We start from the raw sequence: 17,500 nt of genomic DNA, 5'->3' as shown, positions 1-17,500 counted from the left end.
TTATACTCCGAAATATTCTTCCCCCATCCCTTCTTACTCGTTCCTGCCTTTTTTAAAATCTTCCCTCGGTCCCATTTCTACATTAATTCAACAAGGAAGAGATACTGTCTCCCTCCCTCTCCCTCTCTCTCCACCCTCAACGAGATACAGATTAATATTCTCATGTGGTGAAACTTTCCTGAAATTTGAATTAACATTTATGAGATGGCCAAGGAGGAAGGGAGGAGGGATTCGAGGGGAGTGACTTTACGATGGAAGGAAGAGGAGGAGGAGGAGGAGGAGGAGGAAGAGAGGGAGGGGGAAGAAGAAGAAGAAGACGATTTGTTTCGACGGATGCGATTGGATACCAAGTTTTTATCGTCATCACAGGGAAGAGGACGTCGAGGAGTGATTGACTGATGCAGCGATGAGGGAGGAAGAGAAACAGGATAAAAAAATATGATAAATGTATTACGAGAAAGTAGGGGAGATCAAGAGAGGTGGAGAAGGAGGAGGAGTATAAGGAAGAAGAGGAGGAGGAGGAGGAGGAAGAGGAGGAGGAAGAGGAGGAGGAGGAGGAAGAGGAGAGGAGAGGAGAGGAGAGGAGAGGAGGAGGAGGAGGGGGAGAAGGAGGAGGGACGGATGCCACGAAGGATGGATGAATATGGGAAAAGATGAAACGAAGGTAGAAGCAGGAAAGGAATGAGGAAGAGGAAGAGAAGGAAGAGGAAGAAGAGGAGGAAGGGTGCATAGAAGATAACGAAGAAGAAATTAATGTTGTTCCTTGGAAATCTTGTGAAAACTAAATGCTACACACTTTCCCCTTTCAATACACAATTTTTTCCTATAATCACAAATTTTTATACATTTTTTTGTCATAGTCACATAAAAGTTTTTTAACCAAGCATTGGCAGAATTAACATCCCACCTTCTATCATTTACGTATTCTAGGCACTCAAGTTTTGTACAGCTGTCATTTGAATATTTCTACAGCCAAACATACATAAAATTAATCTCATATTTTATTTACTTTCTCTAACAGTGCTATGAGTGACGACAAAGAATGACCAAAACTGTAAAAGAAAAAAAAAAAGCAACACAAATTTCTAAGCACTCAGTTTTGAAGCCTGACTTCTGATTTCTCTAAAATTTCTGATTCGGGCAGAGCAAACTTAGTGTTGTTCAGTGCCTCAAAAACTTAATTCCTCCATCTGTTAACTTGACACAACCTTCCAGACAACTATCCTCTCTTTTCAATGACACTCAAGTGTCCCCCTGTTTTACACTGAACATCCTCGGTCTGTCCTTTACTTATAATCTAAACTGGAAACTTCACATCCCATCTCTAGTTAAAACAGCTTCTATGAAGTTAGGCGTTCTGAGACGTCTCCGCCAATTTTTTTTTTTTTTTTTTTTTTACTTTTCCAACTGCTAACTCTGTACAAGGGCCTTATCAGTCAATGTATGGAGTATGCTTCACATATCTAGGGGGTTCCACTCATACCGCTCTTCTAAATGGGGTGGAATCAAAAGCTTTTCTTCTCATCAACTTCTCTCCTCTAACTGACTGTCTTCAGTCTCTTTCTCATCGCTGCAGCGTTGCATCTTTTGCTATCTTCTACCGCTATTTTAATGCTAACTGCTCTTCTGATCTTGCTAACTGCATGACTCCCTCCTCTCGCGGCCTTGCTGCACAATGCTTTCTTCTTTCTCTCATCCCTATTGTGTCCACCTCTCTAATGCAAGAATTAACCGGTATTCTCAATCATTCATCCCTTTCTCTGGTAAACTCTGGAATTCCCTGCCTGCTTCTGTATTTCCACCTTCCTATGGATTCAACTTCTTCAAAAGGGTAGTTTCAAGACACTTACCCTGTAATTTTTGACTACCGCTTTGTTACCGGCATCTCAGGGGGCCTTTTTTTTTTATTAGATTTTTGTTGGCCGGTGCCCCTCATACAAAAAAAAAAAAAATCTATAGCAAAGCATGGAAAAAAATTACTCTCCTATTCCCTAATATTTATTTATTTCTACAGTCCTCTCAGTAATAACAAAATATAGCCAAAGCAGCAAAAAAGAAAATAGCAGCATGAATTTGTAGGCACTTAATTTCGTATCACAGTCTCTTAAATACTTTCGTAGTTAAACATAGACAGAACTAACCTCAATTTTTTTTTCATTTATTTATTTCTACAGCGCTCTGAATAACAGCAAAAAGAAAGAGTTAAGGCAGAAAGCCACTCGGAGCAACACGGCGCGGGCATTTCTCAGCGAGGATATATTAGCTGGAGTAAAGTAAAGAAGTGTCCTGTTCTTTCTTGTGCTACTTAATTAGATGCATTGTAAGCAGGTAAATGTTGAAGTTGTTGCATTACATTAGCGTTAATTAAGGATATTGCGCGAGTAACAGTACGGTTAATGCTCTCTCTCTCTCTCTCTCTCTCTCTCTCTCTCTCTCTCTCTCTCTCTCTCTCTCTCTCTCTCTCTCTCTTTCTCTCTCTCTCTCTCTCTCTCTCTCTCTCTCTCCCTCGCAGGTAATTCTATGGGATACAAACGCCCTTCCTTACACAAACTAATTACCAAACCTTCTTCCTTCTTATTCATTCACACCTACACCACCACTACCACCACCAACACCACCACCACCACCACCACCACCACCGCCGCCGTCGCTGCCGCCGCCACGTTGGGAACATCAGCACACAAGACGCATCTTCAGTATTTTTTTGTGTCTGTTTATTTTGCTTATTTTTTTCTTCTACAACCGGTTCCCCATTATAAATTTCACGCCCCTGTAATTAAGGCAAACACGGAGGAGTACGAAAGGGAGGAGGAGGAGGAGGAGGAGGAGGAGGAGGAGGAGGAGGAGGACGAGGAGGAGGAAAATCAGGAGGTAAATGAAGAGAAGGAGGAGGAGGAGGAGGATGGGAGGAAGAATGGTAGGAGAAGGAAGAGGAGAATCAATAGGAAGAGGATGAGGAGTGAGAAAAGGAAAACCAAACAAAGATTAAGTAAAGGAAGAGGAAGAGGAGGAGGAAGAGGAGGAGGAATTATCCATGAGGAAGTTAATAAATTACTTCTGTTTTATAAAGTTTTCAACACGTGTCTTCATGCTTTCTGCGGCGCCTCCAGCACTTCCACCTGCATTCACTGCCACAGACAATATTTTCGCCTTTCTCACGCGCCACAACCATGCCAATTGAGTTGAGAAAATCATAACAATCATTACTTACACCAACCCTACCACAGTATAGACACTGCTACCACTATCATCTCTTTCTTTCTCCTTAACACTGCATACTCCAAACAGCAATAAACGTGCAAAAGGTAAGCAAGTAACTAGTGTTCCAACGAGAATGTTAAACAAAAATGTAAAGCAAGGAATCAGTAACTCTTTCATTTTCTCTCTTGTGATCTCTTAAAATCCCGCAGGGTACAACTACATTAGCAAATACCCAAAGGAGGTCATTAATTGCGTTCTTCCCATGAACTAAAAGTCCTATCAAGGTTTATACACTTGATTGTCATACCTTGAGCGAGAAGAATTACTAGAAAGAGAAAGAGAAAGAGAGAAAAAAAAAGAAAGAAAGAAGGAACAACTGAGAAACTTTTCTTACTGGTGCCGTCATAGTGGTGTTTAAGATAATGGCTTCTTGGAAGTAAGGTTTAAAGATGACTAATCGATACGGACTTGAGAATACTATCATAGAGGCTTCCATAAACATTTCCTTTGAAAGTGTACGGCTACCAGGAATTTTCCCCCAGGTGATGTCCTCCCTCCTGCAGTGTTCGGTAAGGGACAGATGGTGTGTGTGTGTGTGTGTGTGTGTGTGTGTGTGTATAAGAGCCAGCTGGGATACTGTGTAGTGGGTTTAACTTGCATAAGGAAAAGAACCATCAGCCATGTGGGAGATCATGTGAGAGGGAAGAACACCTGGTAAGTGGCGAGGAGCCTGTAAACGCAGAACACTTGGCAGGTAGATGAGAACCTGTACGTGGGAGGCGCATGTAACCTGCTTCTTAGGAGAGGAGAGAGGAGGAGAGCTGCTAGAGGCCATGTGAGGTCAAGTGAAGAATAACAAGCCATTTCCTCCTGAAGCACATCATTTAAACCTCACTTAAAGTATTAAATCTCGGGGAAAAGTCTTGATTTACGAGCAGTGTCATCAGAGCTGGCGTGAAAATATACCTGCTTCAGATCAAACGGCGGGACGACCAAGACTCGGCGACTGGCGCGTGAAAAATCTTACTCGTATGATGGATGTGGAGAGCAAATATGTATATGTATACGGCGCACACACACACACACACACACCTAATGCGTCTCACGGGCCACCAAAACGAACAGTCACTTTACATGTCAACGAATGAACACGCAGCATAAATCCCAGTCGCTGAGAGCACGGTGGAGCATAAAGCCAAGCCTCCCTCGGGGCGCGCACCCTGAGCCCCAGTACACCCCGACGCACCCCGCCTGCTGTCACTCACACGCCTGACCCGACCTGACCCCTTGCCTTGACCTGGCTTTAGTGTACAGGCAAACATTATGTGTTGATGGAGTACACAGATTATGCATGATCACCTTTGCAATCCCTGAGGCCTTTTTGCGCCAGATTGCCTGGATAGAAATATGCGCAGGTCGTTTTGCAGTGTATGTTTCAAACGTTTTCGTGAAAATGAATCATTCACTTTAGCACATAGATTAGTCATGACGTCATCAGGACTTAAGGATTACGGTGGTACATTAAGAGTAAAAATGATCATGTTGCTGGCTTCCTGGGGGTGATATTATGTTGGGTATTAAATAATGTGCCGCAGAGCTAGCGGTGTGCATTAGAGGAGACGGTTGAGTGTGTTCTTGGTGTTACTGTTTCCTTGTGCTTCACGTTGTTTACATGATCTAACCTGTGTTTTTCTATTATTGTTATTATAGCTGATGTTATTATTATTATTATTATTATTATTATTATTATTATTATTATTATTATTATTATTATCATTATCATTATTATTATTATTATTATTATTGTTGTTCTTGTTTTTGTTGTTGTTGTTGTTGTTTTTGTTGTTGTTGGTGTGGTTGTGGTTATTATTATTATTATTATTATTATTAATAGTAGTAGTAGTAGTAGTAGTAGTAGTGGCAGTACTAGTAGCATCATTACTACCATCGTAAGCGCTATTAACATTATTACTCTCATTATTATTATAACTCACTCCGCCAATCCTCTTTGCACAGTGTAATGATAATTTCTGAAGCAAAATTAATGAGGTGTCGTTACTTACTAATTACACGGAATATAACAACTTGCTCCGGGCTGGACGTGATGGCTCGCTGCAGACACCGCCGGCAAATGTTTGGTGGCGTGATGGGAAAATATCATTAAGGCGCGTGCCCCACCGAACACTAAATCCATTATGTTAATATGAACAATTTCAGAATCCTTGCATTTATATTTTTTTTTCTTGCATGCTGAACGGCGAGGTAATGCAGTGATGTAATAGTTAAGAATTGAGTTGGGTATGAAAAGTTCCTTGCGAGGGGTCGGAAGGCAACAATAGGAAGGTGTTTACTTATCTATAATTACTTCTCCATGAGTACAAAAGGTAAGGAATGATGTAATGGTAATTGTTGTTCCTGTTTGCATAATATATTGCATTATGCATTGTCTTTAAATGCATATCCGTTTTATATATTTATTTGCTTATTTATTTAATTTATTGATGAACCACGCCATTTAACATGGCCAAGCTTTTAAAACCTTTTGCAGTATTGGGCGACACAAACTGAAGGAGTTTATATATATATATATATATATATATATATATATATATATATATATATATATATATATATATATATATATATATATATATATATATATATATATATATATATATATATATATATATATATACTTTTTGCCCTTAGTCTGCTTACTTCACCCGTTAAAAGAATACGTATATCCATTAAGATTGTCAGGATTGACCAGCCTCCTCCACATATAAAAAAAAAAAAATCTGTCTATCCATTAATATTATCAAGAATAACGTGCCTCCACACACACACACACACACACACACACACACACACACACACACACACACACACACACACACATGAATAAACAAATAAATGAATAAATAAATCAATCAATCAAATAAAAAAATAAAATAAAATAAAAACTTATAATTTGCTTATTCACTAAGATTCTCAGGAATAACCAGTGTGTACCTGCTGCAGTCATTACAATGACACATGATGCTGGTGAGCCGAATATCAAGAGTCGAGTTACTGTAAACACTTTAATGGCAATAGAAGAGGAGGAAAGAAAGAAAGAAAGAAAAAAAAAGAAAAAAAAAAGGAACTCGAATTTAATATCAGGTTAGGGGAAGTGTGATGCTGCACGGGAGCGGAGCGGGAATGAAGACGGTCAAGCGTGAAACAACATAATGAATGAAAACAACAGTAAATACCCGCGTGTCAAAGCAGAGTAATGAAGGATAAGTGGCTCGTTTGTGAGGTGGAAATTTCTGCTCCCGGTTTCTTTTTTTTTTTTTTTGCTCTCTCTCTCTCTCTCTCTCTCTCTCTCTCTCTCTCTCTCTCTCTCTCTCTCTCTCTCTCTCTCTCTCTCTCTCTCTCCCTCTCATCTCTCTCTCTCTCTCTCTCTCTCTCTCTCTCTCTCTCTCTCTCTCTGTGTGTGTGTGTGTGTGTGTGTGTTGCTTTTTAGCGACTTTTCTTTTGTTTCTATTTTTGTCTTTCTTTGTCTCCTTTACTTATTTTTTCCATCCTTTTTTATATGCTTCCTCTCTCTCTCTCTCTCTCTCTCTCTCTCTCTCTCTCTCTCTCTCTGTCTCTGAAGTCTGGGTCAGCGATACAGCACAAAGAAACATAAGGTCATTTTCTTGACGACCTTGGACCAAATTATTGCTACAACATACACTATTTTATTTTTAATGATAGAGGCAGGAGCGGCACACACAAAACTGGGCCATGATTATTTATTTATTTTATTTTTTTTATATATATAACAAACGATTTACCAAAAGCAGAGAATACAACACGGCCTTGACAGATCATAAGCCTCTGTAGAAGTATAAAGCATCAAGTGTTTCATCAGGATCACGTTGTCAGTATGGGTGTGTTTTGTGTGTGCTGTCTGTGATGTGCTGGTCATTGGAATAATGCCTTAGAGCGCATCATCTTCAAACGTACTGTTGCATTGTCTCTATTAACTAACGGTTCGTGATGGAAGTTATTGGAATCTTCAGGGTTGTTTTCACTATTTTAGTGATAGTTTGACAATTATTGTATTCTGATAGGAAAAAAAAAACATCATGAGAACCTTACTAATTATTTCTATGGTCTTTGAAAATCGTCTTTATGATCTGTCTTTATCATAGTATAACCTGGGAGACTGAAGCCACTAGAATACATAATGAGAACCTGAATAATCATCTCTGTATCTCTGTGGCCTTAAGAAACATTCCTTATGAAAACCTACAGCTATTAATAACATAATTCTTTCAATCACAGTAAGTGCTGGAAGACTTAAAGCCACTAGAATACCTGTCTTAGTCTTGGGGAGACTAACGTGGCGTTGTCTGTCGTGTCCTGCTGCTTCACAAAACAACGCACACTCACCTCTCAACATGACTGGCTCGACAACCTGATGCTGAGTCTACAGGGGACAGCGATGCATAATGTCTCTGTAAACACACACACTGTCAAGCTTGATAAAAGTACCCTCAATGGCCTCTGCCAGGAAGACGGTACGACTGCCTGGCGCCCCGTCAAGTGTGAACGACTCTGACCTCTCTTCTTGCCCTCAGACCCGCACTTCCTCCTTCCTACGGGTTCAAGTGGTTCAGAAGAGGAGCATAAAGACACGTCAGAAATTAAATTGGCTAACTTTTTTTTCGGGCAGTATTCTATTACTATCCTTTTTTTGGAGTATATTGAATGAGCTTCTCTCTTTTTTTTTTTTTTCTTCTTCCTCTTCCATTTTTATACTCTTGGCCAGATTCCCTAACACATAAAAATATCTGGAATTCTTTGGACTCTCGTTAGGAATACGTATATTTTTTAAAGGCTACAAAGATTAAATGTCATGTTCTCATGTTATTTTTTTTTCCTGTAGTGATGATCCATGGCACGCTATGGGCCAACAAATTTGCCCAAACCTCAAGTAACTCTTTTCTTCATGTAAGTATTCTGGGCCTTTAAACTTCTCATCATGACAATTTTCAAAGACCACAGAGATGATAAGTCGTGTACTCATACTTTCCCCCACTGACTCTACTGAACCTTGCAAAACTACCACTAAAATCACGAAACCTCACTTGAAAATCCTTATAACTTCGACAAGAACCTGTTAAAAATAGTTGCGGTAAGACGCCGAAACATTAGAGAATTCGGTGCTCAGGTTAAGGCAAGCAGTGTGACCCGCCGCGCGACCCCTGACCCAATACCTGACTCTCCCCTCGTACCCTCCGGAACACTGCCGGCAAAACTTGAGCCATTAGTGTCATTCTCCCGGACCAAAGACTTCTTGCAACCCAATTACGACACACAATAGCTGGCTGGGTCCTCTTCTCTCCATCCCTTTCCTGACCCTCTCTCTCTTACCCTCCCTTCTCTCCCCCTCCTCCCTCTCTCCCTCTCTCTCTCTCTCTCTCTCTCTCCTCACTGCCTCTTGCCACCCACTACTGTCCTCCTCTTCCTCTGTATTCTCTCGTACTTTTACAGCTCTTATCTACACTCTCCCTCCCCGTACCTTGTTCTTGATTCTTTTTTTCAGCTGTTCTTTTATTTCTCTCTTCTACTTTGCTGTCTTTTTTCTTGTCCCTTCCCTTGAGCTTCTGTCTATCCTCTGTCTCTCCTATCCCACTTTCCCTTTACTCTCCTCCTCCTTCTCCTACTTATTCTTTAATCTTTTCAACTGTTCCTTTATTTTTTCCTCCTGCTTTACTTTCCTTCACTCCTCCTTACTGTTGAACCTCTGTCCACCCTTCCTGTCTCTCCTTTCCTCCTCCTCCTACATGTTATTTACTCTTTTTAAAAATTCCTTTATTTCTTTCCCACTTTACTTTCCTTCCCTCCTCTTCCCTCCCTTGAAGCTGTCTCTCCTTCTCCTCCTCTTCTTCCTCCTCCTCCTCCTCCTCCTCCTTCTCCTCCTCCCACGCCCACGTTGCCGAAATTGCGGGCCATTATCAGGTGACCATTCTGAGCTCTTGACTGCCGTGGCTAATTTCAGGCCGTGGTCACTGCGGCTAATTCGAGACCTTGATGAATGAGGCTAATTACCGCCCCCGAGACCCGCGCGGCTAATGGCTGACCTTGACCATTGTGCTGTATGGAACGACCTCGCCGGCGGCCCAGACACGGGTATGCTGGTGGTGGTGGTGGTGATGGTGGTGGCAGTGGTGATGGTGGTGAGAAAGGGTTGGTTTGGTTTGGTTTGGTGTGTGATATTTTAATGATTTTTTTATTTTATTTTCTTGTGTCTTTTCTATTCTTCTTTCTTTGTTCCCTTTTATTGTTTTTTTTTTATATTATTTTCGTGTTTTCCTGTCTTTTCTTGTCTTTGCTTTCTTTCATCTCTCTCTCTCTCTCTCTCTCTCTCTCTCTCTCTCTCTCTCTCTCTCTCTCTCTCTCTCTCTGAACACCCACACATTCCTTACCTCCTTTCACCATCCACACCATTCATATTATTATACTATACCTCCACGTCACCATCCTTCTATTTTCTAAGATTCACCACCAAGCACCTACGCTAAACCGTTCCCTTCCTCTCCAACAAGCGGCAACAGCAGAGAAGACCGAGAGGAATTATGAATAGACGGAGTATTGCAAGGTTCTCTCTTGGCCTTGGAGTGTTGTGCGCCTTCGCTTAAGCTGTTCAGTAATTGATATCAGAGCCATTACACGACTTCCAAGACACCGGCGACTGATCTGCGTGTGTGAGAAGCGGATTCACGAAGACAAGAGGAGGAGAAATAAGTGAGGGAAAAGCAGGAGGGGTCGGGGAGGCGAGAGGGCAAATGTGAGGCGAATGAAAAGTGACAATGATGAGAGAAACAGACGGCTATAGAGGAAGGGAAGGAGAGGTAGTGAATATAATGAGGGAAGGCAGGGGAGAGGGGAGGTGGCTTGGGTACAGGTATATGATTGGATGAGGGAGAGAGGGAGGGAAGGAAGCAAACATGAGTACGAGCGGAGTTCAAAGTCGAGCAGAGGAATAGAGGATAGGAGTGTCTCTTTGACCTACAAAGTGGACCAATTAATTATTTTTATGAAGTAACAATAAAGTATTAAAAAATCCATGATAATGAAGATACGGGAAAAAAAGTAAAAAGGACTCAGGATAAAAGAAGATTCATTGAAGCTCATCTCCTGTTCTGATCTCGCTTTAGTAAACAAAGAAAATTAAATGCCTCCTTTAAATATTTCTAACCTTACCGAGCATACTTCAACACTTCACCGTCTCTGATAGAAAGGAAAATGGGGAAATAAGGTGACGGGGAGGAGAAGGATGTTAGGGATGTTCTGATGAGGATGCTGATAGAAAGGAAGGCATGAGTGGTGAGAAGGGATGGGATAAAATAAGTGGGAAGAAAACGATGCAGATGTGATGATGGTGAAGCAAGAAATGAAGGGGAAGAGAGAGAGAGAGAGAGAGAGAGAGAGAGAGAGAGAGAGAGAGAGAGAGAGAGAGAGAGAGAGAGAGAGAGAGAGAGAGAGAGAGAGAGAGAGAGAGAGCAGGGAGAAAAAAACTACATTAATAGAAAAAAAGAAAAAAAAGAGAGGAGAGGAGAGAAAGAGAAAACAGGGATGAGAGAAGAAAGAAGAGAGGACGGGGAGATGAGGCAGCAAGAGGAGGAAGAAGAGGAAGAGGTGGAGGAGGAGGAGACACAGGACGAGGCATAATCGATTGGGCTTGGATGTGATCAATCGCCGCTTGTAATTACGTGTCGGGAAAGCGGCCTCGGGAAATTGTCGCCCCGCTAAATTGGTTATCAGGACGTGGCCAGCGGGCAGCGGGTCACGTGGAGGCAAACCAGGTGAGCGCAGGTGAGTTGAGGTGAGGTGAGGTGAGGTGGGGTGGGTTGAGGTAAGGTGAGATTATGTGAGGTGGAGTAAGGTTAGATGGGGTTATTCATGTGCTGTTCAGATGGGTTCAGCTGAGGTCAGGTAAGGTGAGGCGAGATTACGTGAGGTAGGGGTAGGATTAGATGGGGTTATGAATGTTCAAGTGCAGTTCAGATGGGTTCAAGTGAGGTCAGGTAAGGTGAGGCGAGATTATGCGAAGTGAGGTAAGGTTAGGTGGGGTTTACGTAATGTTAATTAAGAGCAGTTCAGGTGGGTTCAGGTGAGGTCAGGTGATGTGAGATTAGATAAGATTAGGGTGAAAAGATGTGGGTATATTGAAGGTTAAGAGCATTTCAGGTGATATCAGGTGAGGGTTAGCTGAGGTGAGGTTAGATGAAGCGATGCAGCAGGTCATGAGAAGTTTCAGGAGCCAGGTCAAAGTTGGTGAGATTAGGTTAAACGAGGTAAAGAGGTAAAAAAAAAGTAATAATGATATTAATAACAATAATAATAATAAGCGTGTGTATTTTTTTTTTTTTTGTCTCCTTAGTTACATTTTCTGTTTCCCTTTTTTATTTTTGGTCTTTAGCTTGGGTGTGGATCTGTTTGATTGTTGTAGTCCGTTGGTTCGACAATGTGCGAGTTTTGTTGATTTCTTGTCTGCTTTTGTTGTTGCTTTTACTATTCTGGTATAACTGTGGTGGTGGTGATCGCAGTAGTGGTGGTGGTGGTGGTGGTGGTGGTGGTGGTGGGCAGCACAACAGAACAAGTAAAAGAAGAATGAAGAAATAAAAACACAAATACAAATAATACCATCAAAATTGACATCAGTACGAAACATTTTGCATCCTCAGCTTCTGCTTCTCAACCGTCTTTCTGTAATGCTCTTCTTGCTTTTCCTCTCCCCCCTCCTCCTCCTCCTCTTCCTCCTCCTCCTCTCCTAACTTCCCTTCTCGAGGATTACCGAGCCGCTGCAACTCTCCGTCCGTTTCCACGTTCCTCTGCTTACCAGCATAACTTTTCCCCGATGTTCTTTTTCCTCCCGCGTGTGCTCTAAGGGAGTCGTCGTCTTTATAAGCATTTTTCTAGCCGCGTTTTGAGGACTACTGGTGTGTCATGCTTTTCCCGGCGTCTCGTGTTCGGCTTTGACTCGCAACGTTCGTGTCAAAGTTTCCTCGCCGGAGATGTTTCATGCGCCGCTAAACGTGCAAAGTCCTGCGAACTGAGTTTGTGAGCATTTTTCTACTTAGCGTCGGGGGAGAAAAGGGTGATTTTTGGCTGCGTCTGACTTTTTTCCAGAGGACGTTACATGGGAAAGCTGATGCGGCAGAAGCTTAAAAGGATTGGGGGTCTGCTAGAAGTGTCTTTTTTTATTTCTGACTAATACACAGAACACGTCAGGCTCTTGAGAGCGATAAGAAGAGCTGCCTTCAGAGATACATGAACTTCAGCCAGACTACAGCATTAAAATATTCATTGAATTTATCACATTAGTCTCCTTCAGTCTCAGGCAACGTAGTGGTCTGCAAAACAATCTTTGAAGATGATTAGACAGTTCTCTGGTATAGTAAGCAACGTATTTTCAAGATAGTGACTCAGTTATCTTTCCTTTTCCTCCCTGACAAAGGGCGAGGCGGAACTGGACAGCTGATGCAGCAGCAGGAGGACGCACATTGGGTCATCCTCAGTGGGCGGCGCTGCGGGTGTTGCGGTGAGGCAGGCAGCTTTATGAGGGCGGCCGGAGCCTTCACGAGGAGCGGAGAGGAGCTGCGATCACGCGACAACCTCAGCAACACACTTCATGCGGCGGGTTGTGTGCTGTGCCAACACACGTCAAGTGACTGTATTGCACAGCCGGCAGTGGCCACACACCAAAGGAAATCATGAAGACAGCCGTCGGCACTCACCATCCGGCAGCTTGGCAGGGACGAGTCGGACCCACAATAAAAGTAAAAAAAGTATAAATATTCCCAGGAAACTAAACTCTAAGTCATGTGAAGCTGTGAAATATATACAGGATTTGGGCGCCCAGTCACGGGAAACATCACAGATGGCCGATAAGCCCGCAAATTTATGCACTATGTAAACCATGTCGATACTGCGAGGATCCGGAGCCCCGTCGTCTGGGTCCGGATTATCCTCGGGGCAGAGTGATGGCGCCTGAATCTGAGGCTCTTCGCCGCGTCGTCAGAGAAACAGTTTTCCCCGCGGGGCTCCGGCTCAGGCGATGTGTTGTGTGAGGTACGAATGTTGGTGGCGCGGGAGGCTCCGGCCCCCTGCAGTCTCGGGCCAAAAGAAAACACTCAAAAACCAAACAACAAACTTTCAAAGGGTCTCAGGTGCTGGCGCCTTAGGTGTATTTAACTTGGCCGGTCTGAATTCACTGCTTCCCCCCAAAAAAATTCTGTGCGATTAAGGTTACGGTGACCTAAATTTTACGGGGCGCTAGGTGCACCGTACCCTAATATTTCCCGGGCACCAAGGGCACTGAGTTCGAAATTATCTCGAAGCAAGGCTCACTCGGGCGCGAAGTCTCCGAGGAATCGGGTGTTGCTTGACACTGAATCATCGGCGAGCTGGGGATGCCACGACCTAGACTTTCCACCACCCTGAATTATCGGCCCAGATGAAATCACTCGGGCATAAAATGATCCATGCCTCTGGCTGCCCCTCCTCCTCACCCCTGCACGCACACTCACACGCGCGGACGCTCACACACACACACACACACACACACACTCTCTCTCTCTCTCTCTCTCTCTCTCTCTCTCTCTCTCTCTCTCTCTCTCTCTCTCTCTCTCTCTCTCTCTTCCTCCCACTCCTCCACAACCCAGACTGCCTGTCCGGGAACCTAAACATTTCAAAATATTGCAGGAAAGAAGGTTCGACAACAAAAACAATAATGCTCGAAAATATCCCTGTTTGCTCCCTCGCTCCCCACTCTCGTGGGTCTGGGCGAGGCGGGGACGGTGGCGTCGGTGGGAAGCGGGAGAAGGGAAGGGCAGGGCAGGGCAAGGCAGGGGCAGTGAAGGCTGGAGGGAAGGAGAGAGGGAGAGAAGGAGAGTGAGGGAGTGGAGGCAAGGAGATTCTGAGATCCTCGGAAACAGGCCAGAACAAGAGGCCAGACCGGGGCCGACGGCTGAGACAAAGAAGGTATTATGTCGGAGGAAAATGCGTCTGACTGGCACACACCTCGCAAGATTTACTGACGTATCCCGCGGCTCCCATTTCGGTGTGGCTTGGGAAACACACTCCATATATCAGCTTTATCCCCTCTCGGCCCGCCCTCGTTGCTCTCCTGACGTTCGCTCTCTCCCGCAGGTTTTCTTTTACATGCAGGTATTCGTCTTGGTAATGTCCCGCCGCCCAAAATTTCAGCCCTTGGAGAAATAACACGAGGTCTCCCGCCAGAAGGTGACGGGCGGGCGAGGCGCAATTCAGGTGATGGGTCATAGGGCTAGTGGTGCTGCTGCTGCGAGTGTGGGGCCTTTAGTGTGAGAGGGAAGGTGTGTGTGTGTGTGTGTGTGTGTGTGTGTGTATGCGTGTGTGTGTGTAGTGTCCGCAGCTCTTCCGTTTCTATTCATAACTGTCGTCATTTTCTCGAAGAGGATGAAAGCGTGTGTCTGTATTGATCTGAATCCTCAAATCTCTCTCTCTCTCTCTCTCTCTCTCTCTCTCTCTCTCTCTCTCTCTCTCTCTCTCTCTCTCTCTCTCTCTCTCTCTCTCTCTCTCTCTCTCTCTCTCTCTCTCTCTCTCTCTCCAGCACACATCTCTTTTACTACACACACTTTGGGCCTCTCCTTTCCCTTCACCTCCCCTCCTTCCCTTCCTTTCCCTTAGCCCCGCCACTCACGCCGGCACGCCCATCCTTCTTTCCCCTCAGGCACTTCCACTTTGCGCCCTCCAAACACATCATCACCATCCATCACAATAAGTTACTCCACATGCATTCTTCAAATAGATTCCTTCTCCCTTATCCCTCGTTCATTCTCTCTTTTCTTGTTAGTGTTCATGCTCTTGTCCATGTAATGTTATTCAAGATGATGTGCTGAGATTCTGTGGCGTGGTAATGTCAGGTGTTGAAACTGTGAGTTAATATAAAAGCGATAAGCACATTCAGCAGTCTCTGGTAAATGTGTAAACAGTCTAGCGTAGAAAAGTCAGTTGGTGTAAATCTATTGATATTATCAGGATTGGTTTGAAGGATTCTGCTCACTTCTACAATATTTTTTTTTTTGTGTGTGTTTTCTCTCAATCTTAACCCTTTGACTGCTATTTGGTGCATATTTAATACATTACTAATCACTGAGACATTTTTACTTGTTGTATAGCCACCTGCAATCTTTGAACTGGGTGGAAATTGCAAAATCTATTCTTTTTAATCCCCTTGTTTCTTGTAGGTGTTTATAAAAATATCATGCATTACTTCTGGTGTTGTTAACTGTTTCTTACCGCAGCAAACTTTGATCTGCTGTTAAGCAATCTCCTGTTCTTTCTTCCACGGTATTTTTACGTTCAGTTATAAGTACTCTGGTTGGCTGATAATTTCTCAACACGACTTTACAATTGATGCATACAGGATTTACCAATTCAGGGGACTTACTGTCGAATAAAAGCACTAAACATATTGGGACTGAGTGCAGCACATTAACCATCTTCTGACCGTGACTGCACCATCAGCACTTACATGAAGGCGGTGTGTTGCATTCAATCACTATTAATTCTTCAGGTTGTGCTGTAATGGCTTTCCTTTCTGACTATCGTATACAAGAAATTCATACATGTACTCTCTCTCTCTCTCTCTCTCTCTCTCTCTCTCTCTCTCTCTCTCTCTCTCTCTCTCTCTCTCTCTCTCTCTCTCTCTCTCTCTCTCTCTCTCTCTCTCTCTCTCTCTCTCTCTCTCCTGTGGTCATACTAGTACAAGCCCATGTTGAAAAGTGTGTTAAACTATCTAAAACTATATCTTAGTACCTGAGGCCATGAACGTATCAGTCAGCGCTCGTACTGAACCTGTGCAACACTGTTTACTTGAAGATCACAAAGATAGGTTGACATGTTATAGACCAGCAAACTTTCCCTTATCTTAAATAATCCTCTTCTTCCTCGTTTTCTGTAAATACTCTGGGCCTTTACTCTTAAATGCTTTAGACTCTCAGCAAGACTATTTTCAGACGCTATAGAGATCATTATTTGGATTTTCATGGGTGTCTTTTCTTCTTGATGGCGATGAATTTCTGTTAATTTATCACTGTGATTATAAAAGCACTCTTGAATGCCAGTAACTTTCACCACAGCCTGTTACAATTAGTATAGATAAGACACGTTAGCGTTCCCTGAATCTTTCCCTCTCAGTCATCACACTGCTAGGATGCAATGTACTCGTTATCTTGGTGCTCCTCCCGCTTATTATTTCTCTCACACCTCGTACACCTCACAATGTTATTACTTCATTAAATCCACAAGGGTGTCAGGCTGTTCAGTGCTGAGGGCGAAGTGCTAAAACCAATCATCTTCACCTGGTTTATGGCAACATTAAGGGTGATGGCAATGACGGTGATACGGTGATGGTAACAATAATAGTAAAAGTAATCATGGACAAAGCAGTGCTACGCGAGACACACAGCTGCCGGTGGTTCCCCGCTGGCAGGAACAAAGGAGTTGCATTAATGTTCTCTAGATAGAAAAAAAGGAACACGTATAAATCATGAAATAAAACCCACCAAAGGCCAGCTGTCGAGACAAATGCCATTATTAGCAAGAGTCAACCACTGACATTAACATTTTACGACATTAAATGATGCATCTGCGCGTGTTAATATGCAGCCTCGAGGTATTGGGTTCTCTTTCCCTTCCGCGCGGCAACGAGTGAGGCTTCCTGTGCCAGGTGTAAAGCACATTCACCTTGCTATCTTGGGGACGCTGTGGCTGCCTCGGCGTGTGCTTTTCAAATGTCACTCACCACAAGAATAAGGGGCCTGGACTCTGCTTAATACGCTTATGATTTTTTAATGTTTTTAGCTGATCTTCCTCCTGTTTATATCCTCAGTCATACATTTTCTATTCAACAGTGACATGTTTATGAAGCTCCGATGCTCTCACTCAAACTTTTCTTCTCTTATGTCTCATGTTACACTGAGAAAAATAAACACAAGGCAAGATTCTTCTCTCCCACCACACCTCTACCCCCTGTCTCGACAAGGAAGTTTGCTGGCTCTTATTCCTCTGCGGTTGCCTGAGTCAAAAGGAGGAGGAGGAGGCAGAGGAGGAGCAGGAGGAGGAGGAGGAGGAGGAGGAGGAGAAGGAGGAGGAGGAGGAGGAGGAGGAGGACAAGAACGACAACGCCGAGGACGACGAGCACAGTGAGTCGCGGTAGCAGTGGGAGCAATGGGAAGAATATTCACGGTTGCGATAAACTAAAAGGGGTACGACC

At 43.5% G+C, this 17,500-nt stretch overlaps 1 protein-coding gene across 3 annotated transcripts in view; it reads right to left on the bottom strand.

Moving 5' to 3' along the window:
• The window catches only part of LOC135109689 (uncharacterized), a 185,008-nt gene that overhangs the window by 28,280 nt on the left and 139,228 nt on the right, over positions 1-17,500 (bottom strand). The gene's annotated exons all lie outside the window — the stretch shown is intronic.

The sequence above is a fragment of the Scylla paramamosain genome, chromosome 2 (assembly GCF_035594125.1).
Source record: "Scylla paramamosain isolate STU-SP2022 chromosome 2, ASM3559412v1, whole genome shotgun sequence".
Classification (NCBI taxonomy): Eukaryota; Metazoa; Arthropoda; class Malacostraca; order Decapoda; family Portunidae; genus Scylla; species Scylla paramamosain.
The sequence above is the reverse complement of the archived record's forward strand: the minus strand, read 5'-3'. Positions and strand labels throughout refer to the sequence as shown.